This window comes from Aquila chrysaetos, chromosome 25 (assembly GCF_900496995.4).
Source record: "Aquila chrysaetos chrysaetos chromosome 25, bAquChr1.4, whole genome shotgun sequence".
Classification (NCBI taxonomy): Eukaryota; Metazoa; Chordata; class Aves; order Accipitriformes; family Accipitridae; genus Aquila; species Aquila chrysaetos.
The window spans coordinates 16,745,231-16,763,205 of NC_044028.1; positions in this window are offsets into that span (position 1 = coordinate 16,745,231).

Below are 17,975 nucleotides of genomic sequence, written 5' to 3' on the forward strand. Positions count from 1 at the left end.
CCCACCCAAAACAGTGCAGCTTGGCGAGGGATGGCCCCTGTGCCCGGGTGTTTTTGTCTGTTCGTGGTTCAAAAAGAGCGGGGGGGATGATGGCTGTGGTAGAAAAAAAAAAAAAAACCCAAGGAGCGGACATGGTCACAAACAGGCAGGTTCAGGTCGGAGATGAGGAAAACCTTCCCCCGGAGGGTGCTGCAGCCCAGGACCAGTCAGTGGAGAGGGGGATCACCAGCCTTGGCAATTTTCCACGTGTTGGTGGACAAAGCCATGGAATGCAAACAGCAGGCTGGGAGATGCATGCGTGCAGGTATCAGCCACCAGCACTGGGAAGTTAGAAGGTCAATCCAGGACTGAGAGATTCCTGTTTAATTTGTTCCTCGGGTAACAAAAATATGCCATTCTCTTTAATAGTCCCAGCAAGCCTGCCACAAATATGAAAGTGCCCCTTGAAACATGAAATTTGGGCCCATGTGCTGGTTGCGGAGAGGGCTTGGTATTCTATCATCTCCAAACCCAACACTGCAAAATAATAAAGCAGAGAAAAAGGTTAACTTGGGAAAGCACCTAAACTGGAAAAGCCTTGGTTGGGATGGCTGGACTAATTCTGCTGTTTAGCAACAGCAGGATGTGTATACTGACTTCGCAGTTCTGAATTCCAAAGTCAGCGTTAGCTGGTATCTTGAAGCAAAGTTTGAATTTTGTCTGTCTCGCTCATGATTCCCAGCAAGTCATGGTCACTGATCCAAAAACCAGCTTGAGGTTAAGGCTGTGTTTCTCAACAAACTTATTTTCTTACCCATTTACATTCATGAATTAAACAGCATTTTACCTGTAAATTCCCAACAAACTCCTCTGTACTCAAACATTAGGTAACATTTTGGGAGCATTAGCAAAAGCAGTGTGTCCTTGCCTTTCTCACTGGTCTCAAAGGGAAGCCTGCGTTTTCCCTTGCGGCTTTGAGGCTCTCACTTTGGAGTATCCATTGGAAAGGGACATGATTTTTAGGAGTGCTGTGAATCATCATGAACCCGGTGTCAGCACAGGTCAAAACTTAGCCTGAAAGTCATCCCCCATCCTATCGCATTTATCAAGAAGTGATGAGATTCAGAAACTCTCTTGGGCAATTCCAGCAGATGCCTTTCAAATATCGCTGCTACGTTTGCTTTCAAATCAACAGAACTCAATTTCTATCAAAAAGCTGGACCCAGATGCTGAGGGCTGTTGTGGCTGGGGGTACGTGTTGTGCTCGCCCCCACAGCTCTGCTCACTGCTTGGGATTCACCTCATGGTGTTTAGAGGCAATGGGGAAATGGCAGCAAATGTCCTCGTGGCTCTGCCAGTGAGTAACATTTGTGACGAGTCGTTCTGGATTTTGGGGATCAAGATGGAGCCAGGCTCACCTCAGAGGAACATAGGGAAGGGCAGGAGGCCATGGGTAGTGACGTGGGAAACGTTGGTTAGATGTAAGGAAAAACTTCTTCCCCAGGAGGGTGGTGCAGCGCTGGGACAGGGTCTGGAGAGGTAGTGGCACCTCCATCCTTGGAGGTTTTCAAGGATGGTTTTCAGTGACCTGCTCTAGCTTTGCAGTCAGCCCTGCTCGGAGCAGAAGGTTGGACTCCAGACCTCCAGAGGTCCTCCCAACCTCACTTTTCCTGTGATGCAGTTTCTAGTAGCTACTCTACCTTCTGAAGCTCCCTACAAAACGGTCATCAGCTTGAGAAGGGGGGATGAGTAATGAATGAACTGAAGAAGACAAGCTACCAAGTGCTGGCTGGAGGGGAAGGGCCCTGTCTGGGCAGGAGGAGAGAGACCCTAATAGCTCTGCTGCCTCCCCTCCTCCGGGGTATGAACGGTCACCATCCTGCCTGAAGCTCCTTCTGCAGCCACATGCTGTGCTCCCTCTTCTCCCATCCGCCCGAGGAAGTATCTCGTGCACCAAGCCATCACCTCTAGAAGTGGCCGCAGGCAGGGATGGTGGGATGGAGCCATTGGCCGCACGCTGGATCACCAGGAGCCCAGCGCAGTGGAGCAGTGGACAATAGTCTGGCGCTGGGTGAGCATCCCTGGGGCTGCTGGCCTTGGGCACTGGCTGGCTGTGCTCAGCAGAAGGCCCTGGTGGCTCTCCATGAGCGACTGCTGGGTTTCCCAGTCCTGCTGGTCCCCAGCTCGTTGCTCGTCCTGGCCAGCTGCCACAGCCCTGGCGGGGATGAGGCAGGAGATGGCGTGGCCGGTCATGTCACAGCAAAGCTGGTGGCCTGACAGTGCCCTCCCTGCTCCGCAGCACTGGGGCTCTGCTGCGGGCAGGACACATGGCTCGGAGGGCAGCCGGGTGAGAGCAGCCTGTGGCCAGGCACAGGGTCCTGGATGGAGCTTGGGTGGAGAGGGACACGGGCAGATCTGGGGGGGAGCGTAGTTTTTATGGTAAGGGGTCATAAGAAAAAAACCCTCAGAAAATCTACATACGTAAAGGCATTAATTGCCGAAAACATCTACTCCCTGACGTGTTCCTGCCACAAACTCTGACAGCCGTGGGCTGAGCTGGAGTGGGGGCACTGGACCAGGGGTGCTGGGCACACAGAGCACGGGTGGGTATGTGGAGTTACCTCCATCCACAGCTACTGCTGCACGTCATGAGCTCAGATTTGGCTCCTTGGCTGCAGGAGGAAGGGCTGGGGGGGTGTGAGGGGCAGCCGTGCCAGCTGGGGACTGGCCACAGGCACCTTTGCCTGGCTGGACTCTGCTGTCCGTGTGCATCTCCGTTGCATGCATTTACCAGGCAGCCATCGCCATGGTAACGCTGAAAATGGTGCTGTTTCAGGCCAGTTAGAGCACTCCGACAAACGCAGAAAATGGCATTTCTGAGATGGGAGTAGGGCTTTGCTCGCAGGGCCTCCAGGTACCCAGGGATGTGGCTGCTCGGAGAAAGTCCTCGCAGGACCTGGTGTCCCAAGCTGGGGTGAAAGGTGGTGGAGGGAGCATGTGGGATGGGAGATGCTAGGGAAAAGGGAGCAGCTGCCAAATGGGCTTCTCTGGCAGCGCTCCTGGCATGGATGGGGCTGGGACCAGCAGAGCTCATCACTGGAACAACCTCAGGGTCCGAAGCAGCCCAGGACTGGTACGAGGGATGGGACAGGCATTTCACAGAGCTGCATCCTCACCCCACATGTCAGAGCCATCCAGTGTTGTGTTGGTGCTTTGTAGCTATCGCTGGATTATTCATCCATGTAAGAAGCAGTCTGTTCCTTTTTGTGAGGACAGCTCGCCGTTGTACAGTCAGGATGGATTTTTCCCTGTGTACCTTTATAAAGGCTGAACTCTGCCTGCTGTTTAATCCTCCAGGCGGTCCTGTAAGATGCTTTTGCAGATCCTCCTAGCCAGCCCTCATCTTCTCGCCCTGATTAACCAGGTATCATCAACAAACCTGATCATCTCCCTTTTCCCAGCTGCTGGAGGAGTGCTGGACTGTGCGGAGAGCCCTTGGGGGCTGCCTTGCCCTTTGCACCACTGCAGAATGCCCACTTTGTGCTTTAACCAGGTATTTATTCACGTGGGGACTTGCCCGCTTGTTCCAAGGCATCTAAATTTCCTTGAGAGCCCTTGATACGGACCCCTCCTGAATGTGTTGTGAGACCCAGGTGGGCCTTCCCAGCTGAGTCTCACCTGCCCAGCAGGATGTAGGGTGACTCTGCCCCGGTAGCCCATCGCTATCTGTGTGTCCATTCTTTTTGTTCCTTAGGATGTTGTCCATCGACTTCTGAGGCTGGTCGAGGACCTGAGCTTGGTTAAATCCTTCCTCCTGAAAGCCATGCATGGATTTGGGAGGTTTTAAGTGGTGGAAAGTCTTTACTCCTAACTTCAAGCTGCCTTGCTCCAACTCTGGGAATTGAGCCTTGTCATGCTCTGGCTCCCAGAGCAAGGCTTCGCTGTACCTGGTATTTTCTCCTCTTTCTCACATTGTAGCCTCTCGGTCTATTTGACATCAAGCTTCAAGTCTTGCTGCAAGGCTTTTTCTCTAGAAATCATTAGCTGTGGCCTTTCCTTTTTGCAACAGTTCTCTACCACTGGTTTTAAAGCGTGGGACTGGAGCTAGGCGCCAGCACCAAATATTGGGGGAAATCTCCTTGGCTGCAGGCACCAGGCTAGAAGACTTCTGCCCAGCCAGGCGGTCCCGGGATGTGCAGAGCCGGGACCTACTGAAGTGCAGAGGTGGGAAATCACCTGTATACAGACCCACTTGTCCTGCTCAGCTCCCCTCTCCTCTCCCCCGCGAATGCTGCGCTCCTCTCACCTGTTATGTTTTTCCTTGTTTTCTGCATGATATGCTGCAGAAAAGGGAGAATTAAGGCCTTTGCAGGGCTCTGGGGAAGGTACTTTTTGGGGGGAGCTTGTGATGTAGCTCTCTGCATTGGGGTGCAAGCCGGTGGGTCCCTTGCGGAGGGGCCGTGAGGTCCCGGGTGGCAGGAGGGGACGGCAGTGGTGGGAGGAGAGGGCGGAGGGTGACGAGACCCTGGCATGGGAGCTGGGGCGGTGGGCGCAGAGCGGGGCCAGTGGGCGCTTGTGGCTAAAGCCATGATGGCGTGTGCGGCTAAAACCGTGTGGCTCCGGAGCCTGTGAGCCGGGGAGTTACCATGGGAACCGCCGGAGGATGCTCGGGAGGGCAGCGCAGCTCTGCCAGCACGGCTCCGTGGCCTTGGCGCCCGCAGCCGCAAGCGCAGGTGGAAGGCTCTCGCTGGGAGCGGGGCCGGGTGGGCCCTGGGCTCACAGGTACCTGGAGAGGGACCAGCTTGTCTTCGGCAGAAAGGGAGCGATCCCCCTTCAGCCAAGCCCCAAAGCACTTTGCAGAGAAGCCGCCTTTAAAATAGAGAAAGCGCAAGTGGGAGAGCAACCCCAGGCGGGACCCGCAGCCAGCAGCGCCCAGGCTGTGCCGAGGCTCCCAGCCCAGCCACCCTGCGCCTCGCAGGGCTCCTGAGTCCCCCCCCGGTGCCTTGCAGAGCCCAGAGCAGGCCAGCTTCTGGCCCCAAAGCGCAGCCAGCCACTGCGCGGCAAATGGTTTTAAAGCCAGGGCTGTAACGCCGTCCCTGGAGGGGCTGCGTGGGGCGGACCTGCTCGCTGCTTCGCTGCCCCGCAGTTAGCTGGGTGCTGAAGTGCTCGGCTGAATCGGGGCCAGGCCAGCGAGTTTGTTTAAGCCGAGCCTTCCCGGCTGCCCCGAGCCGGCTGTTGTCCCGAGCATGGGTGGCGAGAGCCCAGCCTCGGTGCCTCCCTTTGCTCGTCCCCAGGCAGGCTGTTTGCTGGCTGGCCCAGCACCGGGACCAGCTGTGTCAGCAGCGGCTGCTCTGGGCACCAGCCAGCCCCTTTCCCCAGGCTGCTCCACTCCCCTGGAAACCTTTGGTGACAGCATTGTCACCAGCCCTTTGCACACCCGAGGGCTGTGTTGAATGCACCAACCCCATATGTTGATGCTGATGCCTTCCAAGCTGGCTGCTCTGAGGAGTCCGGCCTTCCCTTTACAGGTCTTCTCAGTTTCCCGGGTAGGGTGTACTTACCCAGGTGCCCACAAAGTCTGTTTTCAGGAGCATTTCTGCTAACTCACTGGTACAGCTGTCAGAGTTAGTGGCCTGGCCTTTCCTGGCTCTCCCTGTAATATGTGAAAAGAAAAATTGTTATCACCTCTGCCAGGCTCCAGACTGCCCTTTCTGGCAGCAGGTAGTAGGGCTGTTTGAGGATCAGCTGGTTCATCCCCCAGTTCCTTCAGAAGCCCTGGAGATGCCTCCTAGCCCTGTGACTCCTTGCTGCTCCCTCTTCAGCTGGTTTCACGTTGTCATCTGTGGTTACCCCTGTCTCCTCTGTGCTCCCCAGTGAGCAGGGTGGGAATCCCCTGGTTCTCCCACTGAAGCAAGGAGCTCGGGCAGTATCTCCTAGTGCTCCTTCTGCAGCCACCTGATAGACTCCTCCCTCGGGATGGCTGTGCGGAGGGAATGGGAAGGTGACCTTGGCTTCCTTTCCCTTACCCTCAAGCCCATCCTGCTGTCCATTCTCCCAGGATCTTGTCAGCCCTTAGATTCTCTCTAAGGCCATTTTTAGCCCCTTTTCCTGGAGTTGCTGTTTGGTGCCAGCGACGACCGGTGGGGACAGAAGCACCCTGTGGGTCCCGTGTGGGTGTTCCAGCCGGCGAGGCTGGGCTGGGTGCCTGGCTCCTGTTCTCTGGCTACAGCATCCGTCCCTGGACCGAGAGGACAGGGCTGGGACCATGCTCCCACCTGCCTCTCGCCTGCGGGACCCACCTGGCCATGAGCACGAATCCTGGTCCATGCTCACGGGTCTGGCAACAAGACCTATGCGTATTGCTCTGTCCATCATCATTAAACAGGAGTAACGGGAGGCTCCGTGCCTTGCAGACCCGGCAAGAAGCGGCTCGGCATGAAGGCAGCGAGGCGGAGTGGGTGCCCCAGCATTCCGGCCTCCAGGGATGAGCCAGAGGTATGAGCTGCCCCATCCCAGCCAGCACTGCCGGTGCATCCCGCAGAGTTGCGGAAAGGGCCGGCTGAGGCGGGCGGTGCTGGTCCCTGTGAACATGAATCGCTAACGGCAGCAGTGGGGAAGGAGGGCGGAGGCGATGGAGGACTGTTCAGCCCCATCCTGGCTCTCCAGATGTACCGGTATGAAATCCCCAGGAAAGGCAGAAGCAGTGGCTGGCAGCCTGGTGGCCAGACTCTTGCACCCGTGGGCCACCATGCATCCCCACTCAGCACCGCTCCTTGGAGGAGGATAATGGTGAGGGCTGCGCGATGGTGCAGGAAAGCCCCGGCATTGAGGCATTGTGCAGCGGGAATGATGGGGAAAGGCTGGCTGGGGGGGAGGCACAGCTTTCTGCAACAGCCTTCAAAGAGTTTTGCTTAAGTGTTGCTGCTCTTTAGGGCTTCCTCCTCCAAAAAAAAAAAAAAAAAGGGGAAAAAAAGGCAATGAGGAAGAGCAATCTCTCGGTGTGGGATGAAAGCGGCCTGTCTTGACTATTTACCCAGCAATTATAAGTAAATCGGTGGTGCCTAACGGGGCCGGTTGCCATAGTGACGATGGGATGGAAGGACCAGCATTTGGTCCTGGCCGCAGCCAATCAGGCTGGGAAGCCCAAGCTGCAATATAAAGTAAAGATTCCCATCTTCCAGCCACGCACTTGCCAAGAAAGGGAAATAGGTTCAAGAGTCTGGGGAAAAAAAAGTGCTCCGGACGGCGGCAAGCAGGGCGGCTGCTCCCGTCATGGCGGACTGCGAACGCCCGGGCAGGTGAGAAATCCCAACTCTCCCCATCTCCCCGCTTATTGTTCTCCTGCGCCGCGGTCCCCTCTGCCGCCCCACCCCACCCACGCCGCCGCCCCGACCCCCTCGCCCCGGCACCCACAATGAAACCCCCCTTCGGGCGAGAGACAAAGAGAGGCGGGTGGAGAAAGGCTCCACCATTCTCCCCAAATTGCCATCGTAGGCCTTTCAAATCAAATTTCGCAAAGCAGCTTCATCAAAGGCCCCCGGCTGAGAGGCACGAGCCCCATATTCCTGCCCCCCCGGCAGGTCTGGGGTGGTGTGGCGATCCCACACAAAGTCGGCGCCGCACCAGAAGTGTCTTTGCAAAAAAAAAAAAAAAAAAAAAAGAGGGGGGAAAAAAAAAGGGGGGGAGATGGAGATTAAAAAAACGCAAGCGAGAAAGAGCGGCGCCTAAATTGCTCGTCGTCTCCCCATCTCATTACTCGCGACTTCTGAGGACGGGTATTTCCAAAGGCTGCTATGAAAGACTTGTGAATGGAGCCCCCCCCGTATGAGATCAAAGCCCGAGGGCCGGGACGCCGGGGTGTGCCGGAGGAGGGGGTGAGCAGCGGCAGCGCCGCAGGATGGTGGGGGGGAGCCTTCCTCCCCTGCTGCCACTGCCCTCCATGTTTCCCGGTGTCGCTGCTGCCGCTGCCTGACCCATCTTGCAATGGAGACCAGGGACGGCGGCCAGATCCCAATGGCTGAAACCGAGACGAGCAAACTCCATTGGCTCACAGTTCGGCAACTCTCCCAAAATTCGTGATTAAGAAAGGAGCTTATTCCGGCCGGGACCTCTCCGGACACCTCGAATTGCAGATGAGCGGGTGGCTTCCCCACCGCTTGAGCCCACTCCTTGGGTCTCTTCCCTCCCCACGCCGCAGCGTTGCGAGCCTGGTGAGCCACCAACAGAAGGGCCGAGGACAAAGGCAGGAGGACAGAAGTTGTGCCACTTTCCCTTCCCGCTGCCTCCCTTCAAATATGGGCTGCTTTCTTCTGCTCAGCGACAAATTCGGCTCCGGGCAGCGTTCTCACCACCGGCACCACAGGCAGACGGGCACCCCATCAGCGGTACGGAAAGCAAACTCACAGATGGTAAAATAAGAGAGTCGTGTAGGGTTCAAAGAGACCTTCTATGTCAATTGTTATATTATTAGGTAAACTCCAAGAAGAAAATCTTTTAATCCACTGTGGCTAATCCAGTCCACTTTTGTTGGCCAGGACATATTCAGCATCAACAAAAGGCTCTGGCCGACGGACACCGGCATACATAATGTATTTATAACTGCGGGAGCCGGCTCAGCAGCAGAAAGAGCCACTGCTTGGGCCAGCAGCGGGGGCCGGGGCGGAGGATTTGCCTGACTTTTATCAGTTTTATTTTCATTTCAAAGAACCCGGCTGATATTTGCACTGCGCCGCTTACCAGAGGGAGCACAAAGAGGGCAGCGATGTTCCCAGCTCTGGCCAGCCCTGAAAACCCACTGGGACATCCCTGGGGCCGGGGCAGCGCCGGGGTGGTGGTGGCAGAGAGGGCTGCAAGGGCAGGTTTGTCCCGTGCCTAGTTTTGGGGTGATGGTTCCCATGGGGATTTGGCAGCTGGGGTGGCTCCCCCTGAAAGAGCTGTCCTGGGCTGGCAGGGTCCCCTGGGATTTACCCTGGGAAGGTGCCGTTGCCCTGGGATGGGGGGGAGTCACCTTCCTGCAAGGACATGGGATACAAGTGATGTGGGAATAGAGCTGCCTGCGCTGCGAAGGGCCGGTGCCACCGGGAAGGCAAGGTGGAGAGCGTCGCGTGGGTAAACCTTGTCCTCCGAACCCGGAAAAAGCAGAGACCAGAGCTGAGGAACCTGAAAAGCAAATAAAACCCACCGGCAGCAAAGGGCAGGTGGGATGTGAGCAGGGACCATGTGGCCGCAGCCCGGCCAATGTGGGGTGTTCAGGCAGGAGGAGGTGGGAGCTGGTGGGACTGAGCTGAGATGGGTCAAGGTGGCAGCCACGAGCTGCCAGCTGTGGATGCTGGAGGTGAGTGGGGGACACTGGCCACCCGGCTCCTTCAGGCATCAGGTACGGCCCATCCCGAGCAACGGGCTCCCCCCGGGGCAGGGCTGGGTGGGTGCCCACACCTGGTCCACAGCAGGACAGGAGGGGACAGATGGCAAGGCTGGGTCCACGGGCTGAGCCAGTAATTGAAAATGGCTGTGAAACATCTGGCTGGACATGCGCTGGTGGCCATGAGATAAGGATGGGGCTGAGCCAGCAGAGACCTCTCCAGAGCAAGGAACCAGGGTCTCCGGTGGGGGTGAGCTTGCTCAGGAGCTCGTGGGCCTCCCAGGATGCCATTGAGAGAAAAACGTCCTTGTTCTCGCTGTGGGTAGCTCACTGCTATCCAAGGCCGGTGGCTCAGATGTGGCCATAAAGATCTTCAGTAAGACCATGGAAAGGAGACACAGCAATGGAGGGACCAAAAGGACTCGTTTCAAAGAGCCCAGAGGGCTTGTCCCGGGTTTGGTCCTCATGACAAGGGACAGCAGAGGAGAGGAGCCCCCTCCTGCGGGAGAGCTGTCACTGCACCCCCAGATGCTCCCTGAGGTGGGCACAGGGCGTTCCACCATTGGGGTAGTGCTAAAGCCGCGCCGATAGGAGTGAGTGACCCAGGGAGGAAACGGCCTCCAAGGGATTGTGTTGTTACTGCGAGCCCTGGGTCAAGCTTTTCTGCTTTCACCACACTCGCGGGTACGTGGAGTCCTCCAGAACTACAGTCTTCCTGAAATGTGGTTAAATGTGCCAACGCTCAGAAGTTCCTGCAGGGAATGGATGCACATATAGAGCAATTAAGCACAAAGCTGTGAGTCGCCGGCCCTGCACAGTCCATCCTGAGACCCACCAAAGGAGCCAAGGGACAGGGGTCAGGGGTGTGGATGCCACCCATGAAAACAGCCGCTCTTCCAAAGGCTGAAGCGTGACGGGGGCTCGCTGAGCCTTGCTGCCCAACCCAGCCTGTTGCTCTGATCATCACTAAGGCATCCTCAAAACTCCTGGCTGCTCTGCATGGTCCATCCAGCACACGAGCTGCCAGGCCAGACCGACACATAAGGAGCACAAACCAGCTGGGAGACGGAGGATGAGAATTCAGGCTGAATCATCTGTTTTCATCAGGCAGAAGTATAACGGTGGGGGCTGCAGAGGTGCCAGGCTCTGGGCAGCTGTTGAATGTGAGAGGCTGAGCTAAGTAGGCTGTTAAAGATCTTCAGTGTTGGCGATCTGAAAATACCTCTCCATTGGGAAAAGGGAGCCATGGACCTCCTGGGCAGGCACCTCTGCTCCACGTCCCACTGCAGGAGAAAGTTCTGGTGGTCTGGGATGGCTTGCAGCGTAGGCTGGGCTGGTGTGGGCCAGCTGCCCACAAGATGGTCATCTCCAGACCATGGGCACTCACCCCACCTCATGGCCCTGGGAGGGTCAGAGAAGCATGGGAAGACTAATCAAAGTCCATGTCAACCTCCTTTGTGAAGCATGTTCTCCACGACATGTTCTTGGCACACTGGAGAAGCTGCTGCCACACAAAAATGCTAAGTCCAAGGTCTGGCAAAATTTGGTGTTGTACGTCCACTGCCACACGATTTCTCGTGCTTTGGCCAGTTGTAACGATACAGGATCAGGACGAAGCACAATATGAAGCTGGATTTGCTCATGTTTGCCAGCCATGGGTTCTCCTGAGGCTGGTCACCATGCCAGCCAACATTTGTCCCTTGAAGGACTTCTGGCAGAGGAGATGCATTAATAAGAGAAGGCCCAGCAGGACAGTCAAAGCGGGGAATATATCCTCTGGGAGAAGACCAGGAGAGCCCAGCACCCAAGGCTGCAGGGATCGGGCTGCTGTCTGCTCCCACCATGGGGGGAGAAGAGCTCCATAGGCTGAAGGACGTGGCTGGCACAAGCTCAAGTCATGTGAAATGGCTGCAGATGGGCAGGCTGGCCACAAGAAGGTGGCTCCAGCCCTGCAGAGCAGGGGGGTGGCAGGGATCTCCATGTCCTGAGGGGGACGGGGGATGAAGGGCTGGGAAGCAGCACCACTTTATAGAAGACAGCCCAAGACTTGGTGTCTGGAGGAGATGGGACACAGCAAAGCTTGAGACACCTGCCCAGCCTGATGCTTACGTCTCTGATGAGCGGTTCTTGCTGTCTCCTCCCCAGGGAAGGAGAGGACCATGGGATGCTCATGATTGCTAGCCCACGTCTTCCCCTGCTCCCAGCCATCCTGTCCCCAAGAGGACTTGGATCTGCTGTGGTTCACCTGCCCCCCCTGGCACGGGAAGAGGAGAGGATTTTAGGAGAGAGGCAGCCTGGGGGTTCACACCCAGGGAAGAGAGCTACCAAGTGGTGAGCACAAGCGGAAAGGGGCCCCTGATGGTCCCAGAAGTGCTGACAGAAGGTTTGCCTTGGCTGTGGAGCAAGTCTTGGACTCCTCTAGAGACCCGCTACTTCTCCAAGTTTCGTCCCACAGTGAATGACTTTCTGAGCAATTTTTCCAGTTCTGTGTCAGGATGAGACCGATACTCTCCGTATCTTTTCACTCGATGCCAGAAAGCCTTGAGATGAGTCAACACCAAGATGATCTCCTGGGCTGGGCTTGCACTCGGGCAGCTAAAGCAGGAGAAGAGTTTGGAGACTCTTCCACAAGTGCATGAATAAATGGCACTCACTGAGCACCCCTAGCTCATCAGCCGTGGCTCAGCACAGCATCAGTTCGCCAACGAGGAGCAGCAGAGCCTGCACCATCCTGCCCACCCGTGCAGCGTCCTCCCACCACCACAGTCCCACCACCCCTGGCATACTTGGGTGTCCCCAGCTGGTCTGCAGATCTCCAGCCACGGCAGAGATGGTGCAGCAGGAGGGCCTCCTCCTCATCACATCACTGTATTTTTGCTCTTCTCTGCAGAATGAAGCAGGTAAACCCCAGGGTCACTGCTGGACTGGGTCCAGCATCTCGGCTGAGCTGGCATCCATCAGTGCAGAGCCTTTCCTGGGGCTGTTCCTAGGACCTCACTCCCACTATGGAAGAGGAACCCTGCAGAGGTGGTGCAGCCCCCAGGCAGGTTACCAGGGGTGGAGGGGCTCCAGGACTTCCCTGGGCCGAGGCTTGGCTACCCTGGTTGGGTGCTGGTGACACAGCAGCATGGGTGTCCCATCCGCCAGCTCGGCTGGGAAGGTTGGCCATCGCTGGGGTGATGGGCGCAGGATGGTTGCTCTGAGGAAGGGCCACCTCACCGGGGAAATGGCAAAGGAGGGCAACCCCCACCCGGGGCTGAAGGTTTTGGAGGTGCTGCTGGGAAGCGGGAGGTTGGGAAAGGGGTGGTGGAGGCTGGAGTCCCAGCAGGAGTAGGGGCAGATCCCGGAGGGTCTGTGGCTGTGTTACCAGAGAGCTGAAAGAGCGGGGGGCTCCCAGAAGTGCCCTGCCGGGACTAGGGGACCCACAGCCAGGGCTGGCTTGTCCCCCTGGCCTGGAGCAGACCTGGTCCCTCGATGCAGCATGTCGTGCTGCAGAAGAGCCCAGTGAGGGCTCTGGCTGGCAGGCTGTGACTTCCCGTGAGCGTGGCCATCCTGCCTGCTGGTGGGCAGTCACCAGGAGCCCGTTACCAGCAATTAGCTGCAAACGGCTTCCCAGCCTGGTTGCTGGCCTGTCTAAGCACTCAGAGCCATCGTTCCTCTAGGGCACAGCATCTCTCAGAGGAGCATCTGGGGCATCTAACGCCCCATCTGAGAAGAATGAGGCAGTGACGGAAACCACTGTGCAGGAGAATTAAGGGGTGAAAATGCCATGGGGCTTCCCTCAGCAGCTCCCGATGTGATCACAAGGACCCTTTGCCCTAGCCCAGGTCTGGCTGGGTTTTGGACCTGAGCAAACCAGCCACAACCTCAGCTTCCGTTGTCACTTCATGGGCTGGGAGCTCTCCTGGAGAAGGACAACAGCGAGTTGAGACCTGGACTGTACCTGTCAGGTACATGTGCAGGTAAAATGATTTCCAGAGCTTGTCCTGGGTGCATGAGTGTTTCTGAGATGTCCTCACAAGCCTCACTGTACCCAGCAAAGCTGACCATAAACCCATGGGCCACTAGGTGGACTCGCAATAAACCAAGATTGCATGCTAGAGAGCTCGATGACCGTCTTCCACATCTCTGGGAAGAACCTCGTCAAAGCAGATGCACTGTCAGCAAGCCTTGTCCCAGGCAAGAACTGAAAAACCAGCAGCGTGCATTCAACTGGCCACCACCTGGTCACCAGATGTTGGCCAAAACATGGTCAACACACCTTACTTATCACAAAACTTTTTGCCAGCTCCCTGCGAGAGCTGACCCTCCAGGACGGGTGAGCCAGGAGTGTAGGGACAAGCACTTGCTCTCCAAGCTGGACTGGTGATAGGGATCATATCAAAACAGTCAGGCTGGAAGTCCTATAAGACTGTAGGACAGACATCAAGGCATCGCTGAGCGCTGAGCTTGCTTTCAGCAGCCAGGCTAGTGACCACATCTAAGCCAGAAGATCTTGCCTGCTGTTGCAAAACAGATCTGCAAGAGCAGAGCAACCAATATTTCCAGCAGTGCTCTTGACAACAGCCTTCCCTTTCCTCCCAGTAGCCCAGCTGGTCGAGATCACTGATGGCTGGATAAAGGAGATCTGCCTCTCCCACCAGAATCAAACGGGTTGAATTAGCACGGGTTGCTCTGGGACAAACCTGCTGGCAGGGACCAGCTGTCTCAACGCAGCTGTCGACAATGTGAGCCACCAGCCAGACCCTGCGTTCCTCCCCAGGGACGATGCCCACCGCGCAACCACCTCGTCCCGTCCTGCCATGGGGACGCGGGAACAGCGGGCGGAGAGGGCGAGTGAGCGATGCCCTGGGGCAGGTGGGTGAGCGCTGGGTCTCCCGTGGCGCTTGGGGACCAGGGACGGGGATGTCCTCCTGACGCTGCTCCTTCCCACCCTGGCTCTGTAGGGTGGGACCGTTTCTGTAGTGATAACTGCTCTGGAGCCCCTGTGCTCAGGGACAGAACAGTCCCAGCACGGCCCGGGGCAGAGCAGAGCCCACTCCAGCCATCTCCATCTCATGGAGGGCCAAGATATAAAGTGTGTCCTTCAGGACCAGGGGAACAGGATCCGCTCCTGCGAGCGGGGACCAGAGGGTGTCCCTGCCTTGCCTGGCTCCCCTGCAAGCATCTCCTGGGCAAGGGTGGTCCCAGCAGGGATGAACTGACATCTCTTCTCTCTGCAGAGCGGTGCTGCTGAGACACGCGTGGACAGTGTCCCACCCCCGGCCCCCCGAGAGGAGCAGCGAGCCTGGTGGTCTGGAGCATGGAGAGGCAGGCGTGCGGGGCGCAGGCCCAGGGCGGACCCCAAAGGTGGGTGCGGGAAAGCATGTGGGGTGGGACATCACCCGGGGGTGCCCGCCTTCACTGGCTGGTGGTGAAGAACATCGGGCATTGGTGATGCTGGCTAAGCGTGTGTGCGATGGCTTTTGGCAGAGAGGGTTGATCAAAATCAGGGGAGTCGCAGGGTCTCAAATGCACCAGGGGTCTGGCAGGGTCTCGGGTCTGGCAGGCTCTCTTTGCTTTGCCAGACATGGGCAACCCTTCCCCAAAAGCACTTGGGGGGCCAGGTGGGGAGGGCTGGGGGACACACCGAGGTCCTGGCACCCATGTTGGTTCATGCACTCCTCTCCTGCACCGCGGCCCAGAGCAGCAGCACTGGTTCCTTGCCCGGGCAGGGCTGGGACACGTACTGCATCCTCGCTACTTGGCAGGGATGGGCTCAGCTGCTGCCCACCTCCCACTCCCACCCTGAGAGAGGTCCCAGAAGAAGCTAGTTCCCTGCCCAGGTGATTTCAAGGCTTAAGGACTTGAACTTCAACCTTAAATCTTGCTTGTAGCCGCAGTCCCATAGCTTTTGCCACAGGTTTTGTACAACCCCTAGAGCATCATTGGACAGTTGATCAATTACAGATGATTTTCTAGAAGGAGATTGTACCTGGATCAAGGTATCATCACTGTGCAAGAGTAATAGCTGACCGGTTATCGATGGCAGCCATCAACTTCTTGTCAGTGGATAGAAATGACGGGTAACCCATACTATGTGCTGCTGTATGTGGACTGGGTTTCCAGACCTGAGCAAAAACTGGGAGAGGGAAGTTTCTAGGCAGAAAGCTGGGATTGGACCCCAGGAGTTATCTGGGGCAGCTGGGGTGAGAAGAGAACCCCATGTGAACAAACTGGGCTCTGACGCAGCTGGGGACAGAGGAACATTAGCCGTTACTGTTATTGGCTATTACTGGTGTTATGGAAGGTGCAAGGCAAGCAGAGGAGAGCAGCCGCTAGCTGCTGTGACTCTCCCTGGCTGGTCAAACGGGAGGAGGAGGAGGATGGGGAAAGCTTTGACCAAAACTCCAGTCCTGAGCCCAAAACGTGTCCTGGCATTGCTAGAGGTGGCTGATAGCCAGGAGAGGAGCTGGGGGTGGTCTGTGGGCTGGTGGCAGGAGAGCCACGGGGCATTGGGTAATCAGCTCATCCGGAGCAGCCTCCCAAGGAATGGCATGAGCTCATCTGTAATTTTTTTGCGGGGGGAAAAGCCAGGTTTGGGGGCTCTGTAATCTGGCAGGGGAAGGCGAAGCAGACCTGGGGGAAGGAGGCTGATGCCAGGACAGGCACAAGGGGAAACACCAAGCGGGGATGCTCCCAGAGCTGAAAGCAGAATGAGACCCCGGGAAGAACAGGCCAGGGTGCCGGGATGCTGCAGGGGCTCAGGGTAACGTGCAGGGGCTTCCCTCTGCCATATGGGCACTGGCACCACCATGGGCAAATGCTGGCAGCTGCAAAAACCATTTCAGACTGCCGCCTGAGCTGGTCCAGGCCCTCCTGCCCTTACAGTCCTGGAAGGAGGCCACCCTGGCTGGAGGGCTGGAGTTTTCCTTACTTTTGATGTTAGCAGTAAAACCTTTGCCTCATCCACCCACTCCAGACCTGTAACTGGACCCCCGGTGTACCCTGGGGATTTGCAAGTGAGCACCCACATGGGAACAGGAGTGAACTGGGAAACTGGGATGATTTTGCTGGAGGGGAAGGACCCGAGCGCCCAGAGCAGCCAAGCCCCGCAGCCTTCCCACCTGCCTGGAATAATAGCAGGCTCAGGCGTGGGCTTTATAAAAGAGCAGTATCCGAGCAAAAAGGCATAAGCTTGGTGTCCAAACGGTGCTTCATCCTTTTTGCCCAGCACTGGAAAAAAATCCAAGGCAGGCTGACAAATTTGGGTGCATTTGCCTCTTTTGAGGTGGGGAATCCAAAGAAGGAGGTACGCTCAGGCTGTCCACAGGACCTGCACCATGGGGATTCAGAAAGCTGCTCCTGCTGCTCCATGGATGCTCTGGGGGGCTGACATCGCCAGGGTGGGGAGATATCTTTAGACCAGTCTTCCTGCAAGAAGGGATGCTGTGAGGGTTGCAGCCAGCATCACCTGCTTCAGGTCTTGCCCTCAGCCCCTGGCATGGCTGCCCGTGGGCATCCTCGCTGCCCAAGCAGGGAGGTGCTCCGTCCCTCCTGATCTGGCAGGGCAGGAGCTGCCTTCCAGCTCCCAGCCCAGCCATACCCATGGCTGCTTCTCTGCTTTGTTCTCCAGCCAGCCGTGTCCTGTGGCTCCGCTTGCTCATCACCTCCGCGGCAGTGCTGCTGGGCTGCAGGTGCCTTGTCCCAGCTGGGCTCTTCAGGGTGCCCTCCATTCCTGGTGCCACGATGCCAATACTTTTGACTGCTAATACATCTTCTTCCTCCTGCTCTGCAAGCATCATCTTGCCAGCAGTCCAAGAGGGAGCTATCAGCCTCCTCTTCCACTCCGGGACATTTTTTTTCTTGGCAGCCCCTTCTGCCATCGCTGCTCATGTAGTCAAACCCTGGCTCCTGCCTCAGAAATGAGGGTGCTCCAGGCACGATAGGGGAGGTATGCATCCCTCTAAGGGCAAGCTGCCCTTTGCTTCCACCAGGGATCTGTGTAGGACCTCATACTTCAGGGTATTTCTATTTGTCCTCCAGTTTCAAAAAGGCTTTTTATTAAAACCGAGATTTGGCACCACTTACGACCTTGCAGGGTCCTTTTAAATCGCAGCCAAAGGTTGAACAGCACCATCTAGTGCACTTCATCCCAAAAGTGCCCGCGCCGGAGGGACGCCGGCTCTCACCCACGCACATCTCTGCCGTCAGAAGGGTACGCTGGATGCTAACAGCCCACCAGCCGTCAAACATCAGCGCCAGGGCTGGCCTGCCTTGCTTTGGGAAAGCTGGTGAGTCACTACAAAGAGGAGAATTAATTTGAGATTAATGTTGTCAGTGCTGAAGCTGAACCGAGTGCTCTCAGCCTCTGCAGAAGTGATGTTGGAAGGCTTGCGGCTCCCAAGCCAATCTGGCAGGGAACTGATGGTGCTACCAGAAAATGTCCCTTTGCAGCTCTGGGAGATGGGAGTGAAGGGCTTGCAGGGACGCTCTGCAAATCGCACCGCACAAGCGTTGCGTGCATGCCATCGGGCTGCTTGGACACAGCCCCCGACCCTTTAGACCAAAGGCTGAGAGCAGTTCCTGTATCACTAGCATTTGCTGGCTCTCACAGGCAGAAATGAATGTGTGTACCAGGAGCCGGGAAGCGTAC